The sequence below is a fragment of the Magnolia sinica genome, chromosome 15 (genome assembly GCF_029962835.1).
Source record: "Magnolia sinica isolate HGM2019 chromosome 15, MsV1, whole genome shotgun sequence".
Lineage (NCBI taxonomy): Eukaryota > Viridiplantae > Streptophyta > Magnoliopsida > Magnoliales > Magnoliaceae > Magnolia > Magnolia sinica.
This window is the reverse complement of record NC_080587.1, coordinates 18,104,768-18,110,623: the sequence shown is the minus strand read 5'-3', so window position 1 is coordinate 18,110,623 and position 5,856 is coordinate 18,104,768.

Below are 5,856 nucleotides of genomic sequence, written 5' to 3'. Positions count from 1 at the left end.
AAAAAAAAAACCATTCACACAAGTGGACCTCAACACACCTGTGAATGATAATGGAGAAGAGGAAGAGGGAAGAAGATGAAAATGGAGAAAGAATTCTCTCTACTATCTTTCTCTCCACACAGGTAATAATGACCAAAGGAAAGGACGGAAAGTGATGAAAATGTGGAATGTAAAAATTATGAAATGGTGGTTTATATGATATTTTCTATACAGCGGGAGAAAAAAAGACTAAAAAGTTAAGGGCCTGTTTGGGCGGTGGGATTAGAAGGGATTAGGTGGGATGGGATTCATCTGGTTATGTGCCAATTCCACTCCATGCTTGGGAGGAATGGAAAAGCTTGGAATTACATTAAATGGAATTGCATTGGGTCTTGTGTCAACTTCAGTCAATGTTAGCAAGTTGTATAAGTCCTACCATGATGTGTGGGCTATATCCACACCGTCCACCCAATTATCGAGATTATTTTAGAGCATGGGCCAAAAAATCAAGTAAATATAAAGCTCAAGTGGACCCCACCATAGAAAGCAACGGGGATTGAATACTTACCGTTAAAACTTTCTTTGTATCCACATAAGTTTTGGATCTACCTCATTTTTAAGCCATGCCATAAAATGAGGTTACAAAACAAATGAACGGTTTAGATATAACACATGTGTGTTATACTTTAATTTCAAATGATGGTAGGTATATCCTTTCAATGTACCACCATATGATCAACAAAGCATGACATTAATTTTATCCCAGCCATGGGTAATAATTATGTTTTTTGAATCCTATCCCACCTGATCCCTTCTAATCCTACCGCCCAAACATGCCCTAAGCATAATGAAAGCACTTGAAGAATGCCAAGAGCAAGCAGTGCTGTTGCTTTAACGGTGGGTCACCTACTTTAATGATGTATTGACTGACCTCAAAGACACATCGAATTGTGTTTATCCATCTACACTATGGACACGCATGGCGATGATATTGATTGCAATGATGGGACATCTTGTTAGGTTTTTGAGCCACGGGTTTGGTGATGGGACACAACTTGCCGGACCAGCGTACACCTTTGCACACACATCATGGGCGTTTAATCCGAACGGTCCATAAGATGCGAAATCCCATGAAATCTAAGGTGACGAATTTTCACCCTGATCTAAGATTCTGATGGGCCATAGAAAAGGCAAATGTAAATCAAGGGAAAAAGATGTTTTCATTTTTCATGGCCAATCAAAGTTTTGGTTCGAAGTAAAAATTGGTATCAGGGGTTTCATGAGGTTCTGCTTCACGTGGACCGTTCAGATTTTCGACACTCACCACGTATGATGAGTTTTCAAAATAGTTCGCAAGTAGTCCGTTCGCAGGTGAGCATTTCCCCGCGCGCGCGTATATATATATATATATATATATATATATATCTCCCACCCAACAAAGATTGCTCACCGTACAATAAATTAAAGTGACCCGGAGTGCCATCAATTTGAAGTGATCTGGACGCCAGCGGATCAGGTGTTGCCTGGTAACACGTTAGTGGGTGTTGTGCTAACCTTGGGGCCCACCTTGATGTATGTATTATATATCAATGCCGTCCATCAGATTTTTAGATCATTTTAGTAAATGATCTCAAAAATTAAGCAAGTCAAAATTTCAGTTTGGCAACACCACAAGAAACAGTGTTTATTAAATGCCAACCATTAAAAACTACCTAGGGCCCAATGTAGTGTTTGTTTTCCATCCAACCTGTTGATAAGGTCTAACAGAACTGGAGAAAGGGAAAACAAGTACGATCAGCATTATCTAAAGATTTAATGGCCCACAATAAGTTTTTAATGGTCATTCACTACAGTTTTAAGTAGTGTGGTCCAACTGAGATTGGATCTACTTAAGTTTGGGGATGAAGTCATGAAATGAAATAGAAAGATGGCTGAACAGCGTGGATACAGTACATATTGATCATGCCCAGCCCCGTAAGGTCAGGGAAACACCGTATTCCCATTACACCTAATCCACGCCGGATTCAGACAGCCATAACCCTGCAGGGCCCACCACAGTTGAAAGATGAAAATGAAAGCTGACAAGGTGTTCCCCTGACAACGCGTTATGGAATTTCTTTTCTTTTTCGTATTCTTTTCCTTTCAAACAATAGCTTGGGCAATGAAATAAAAATCAATGAAGGGAAACAGCTTTTCATTTGCTTTCTCAGAAATGGCATTTTCCCGGAAACACCATTTTCTCTATAAAAAAGAAATTTCCACAGATTCAAACAGGGTCTAAAGGAAGCTGCTGGTGAATTTCTTTAAGTACTACAAGGGAGGGCACATTGTTGACTTGACTTGCTGTCATTTACACACGGAAGGCTGAACGAAAATGCTCTGAATATCTACATTCCTGTCGTTAAAAAAAAAAACAAAAAAAAACCTACCTACATGATATAAAAATTTTCTTCTGATACCTTTCTAAAATGGTTTTCATGTTTAAAGGAAATCTGCAAGCAAAGAATGGTGATTTAGGTACAACCCAATGTGATGTTTATATGAAATCCACTTCAACTAACAAGTGCATCACCCCATATTAGGCCCAGGTCTCAAAAATTGGTCCCATTTGCTTCAGGTGGACCACACATTGGAAATAGATAATAGAGCAAATGCTTAATCTCCGAACTATTTCCTTTGGTGAGGCTCACCTAAATCATGGATGGGATTAATTTTTGGGCTCCATTCCTAATTTTGGCATGGCATCTAATAGTTGGAGTGGATTTCATGTAATTATCATAGTGGCAGCCTTGTAAAAATAAACGGCGGACATCTCTCTCTCAATTCTCTTAAAAAGTAATTCAGGCAACCATCAACCGTTCCAAATCCACAACAGCTGGGAGATGAATATATCTTGCTGGCTGTATGGCACCACACCTCTAACTCCTTAATTTTATCGGCATCGCACAATAATTGCTTATACATTTTTTGGTGACTAACACAGTCCTAACCTTACAAGTTACAACATTTCATTTAGGATTTGTGATAAGTGCATGTCATAAATCTTAATACTTTAAACACACGTGTATAAATTGACCAAATGGTCTGTTTATGTGAAAATGCCCAACAACTGAAAATGATGACAATGTGAAAGGGAAAATATTGCTTATATGCTATTTTCCATCAAGTGAGAGAAAAAGTAGTCATAGGAAGAGGATAAAGAAAGCACCCGGAAAGCTCCAAGAAGCTGCCAATGCTGTCACTTTCCTATCATCAATAGGGTAAGCCACTTCTTTGAAAATGCTGGATACTTTTGAATGCTCATGTTTCAATAGAAAAGGAATAGGGCACCTCAAATTGTGTTCACTCCAATCTCCACCGTAGATATATGTATGGTGATTGTGATTGCAACTGGTCACTTGATGGGGGCAATCTAGTTTGGTTTTTGTTCCATAGGTTTAGTGATGGGACACAATTCGAGTTATCACCATAGACAAGTTTTCTTCATCTCATATGCCCTCTTAGGGATGGGCCATAGCCCAAAAGCCTCGATGATCAAACAATCCTAACAATATAATTGCAGCCTCTCTTCAACATAAACGGGTAATCTTGTTCCTTTTTTTCCTAATGCAGAACTGAGGATAGTCGATCAGATAGTTAGAAACATCCAATTACCAAGTACATAAAAACTAGTCCACAAAAACTTGCAACAATTAAAGAAGTAATCCAAACATCCATCATTAAACTTGTAGGGCCCACATGTCAGGAGATGAAAATATCTCTCTAGCCAGACGGCACCACACTACTTGTGGTGTAGGATGTGGCACTGATACATTCCTAGCATGGTTGGACAAAAAGAAGGTAGCATGGTTGGACCGAAAGAAGGTGGACTGTAAATTGATCATAACTTTTAATTCGGGTATCGTTACGACACTCACAACCTAAATGGGCCATCCGAGGTGAACTGACCTACAAAGTGGATCACTTCTGTTCATTTCACCAGAAAGCACACGCTTTTAGCTTAAAATGAAAATTTAAGAAAAAATTGCCATTTTTAATAACTCAGATTTTTTTAATATTTCCTTATTTTGAGTCTTAGATTTTCTTCTTTTTTTAGAAATAACTTTTAATTATGATAGGACTCCTCTAGCAGAAGTTTACTTGGAATTTTTATTTTTATAAATTAGGCTTTAGAAGAGTTTTAGTAGAATTGGAATTTTTATTAGAGTTAGAATTTTGCTATTTTTGGTAATTACGAATTTGTAATAGGGACACACACATTAGACAATTATCGATCAATTTATTTTAAATTTTTAGAATTTATTTCTATTTTCTTATTTTTCTCGTGGATTCAAGGAATCTCTGTGAGGAATCCAGAGAAGCTGAGCAAACTCAGAGTAATTATCCTCTTGAGGAAGACGGTGATCAGCCTCATCACGTCCATACCTGCGTCAATTAGTATCAAAGCTCTGGGGGTGATTAATGCGGGGGCATTTTCATGTTGGGCTCGAGTGGGCTAGTCTGTGGGATTGAGGGGCACACTCGAGGTGGGCATCCCGTGGAACCCATAGATTTGGGGCCCATGTAAGGCGAGTGGCTCACATGAGGTGGAACCCATAGATTTGGGCCCCACAAGGGGGTGAAACCCATGAATTTGGGGCCCATGAGGAGTGTTCGACTAAGGACCTAACCCATGGATTTGGGGCCTGTGCTATATGATAAGGGGATTAATTCTCCATACTGTATTAGTTCGAGCTTTTAGAGCAAGTGGTTAATTGTCCTAAATCAAACTACTATCAAAACGTGAGGTCTTATGTTCGAGACTCTTCATCAGGGGTGATTAATGCAGGGGTATTTTCACACCGGGATCGAGTGGGGTGGCCCTATGGGATGCATGGACACACTCAAGCTTTTCGAGCAAGTGGTCATCTCAATTATGTCGTCTACCTTAATTAGATTCACATGGGGATGATGTTTACGCCTTGGGCCTAACTTGGGGTGATGAATGTTCACTCCCCAAGTATAGGGTTGTGATGTAGTAATAAACTCGGTAAGACCGAGGTCGAATCCACAGGGACTGATACCTGTACGTTATCTGAAACCTAGTAGAACTAGAACTAGACTAAGATGTGATCTAAACCAAATAGAATTTAAGGAATAATTGTGGAATAATTATTTAAAACTTTAAGGAATTCAGAGGAAGGAAACTAGGGATTCAGAGGATCCACTTGTAGAGATCAGGGAGATCTTATGCCTGCTTCAAACATTATGAAAATTAAACTGAACTTCTTCTGATATAATTTTAAAGAGATGAAAGGTATATGAATTAGAATGGATTCCATCACCAAACCATGCCCAGGAAACAAAGTTAACAACAGAATTAAACTAATCACCAACCAATCAATATGTTATGAAGGTTAGGAAGGGTACCATCATCCTACCATGCCCAGGAGACGATGGTGAACAACAGGGCTTCCTGACGTCATAACATCAAAAGGGAAAAAGGAAATATTCAAAGCCATTGCAGACCCATTGTAATTTCAGTCACAGTTAAGTTAAAAGCTTGAAATAGTAGTCTCCCATCTCGCTACAGGCTTCACCTCTTAACCCTAGCTAAGCGGTTTAGCCACACATGAATGGGCTAAAATAAACAAATAAACAAGAGAAAGAGAAAAAAACACAGCAAAGAAAGTAAAGTAAAGAAAAAAAAAACTTCTCCTCTCTTCTCACTGTCTACACGTTCCAATCTTCAATCTTCCTCCTGGAATTGAATGCCTCTCTCCCTCACTCTCTCTTCCTTTTGTAGTTGTGAGGGTCGGTTGAAGAAAACTTCATGCGTAAGTTTTCTTACGCAGCGATGATCTGTGTGTAACTCTTTACTGTGTTTGCGCTGATTGA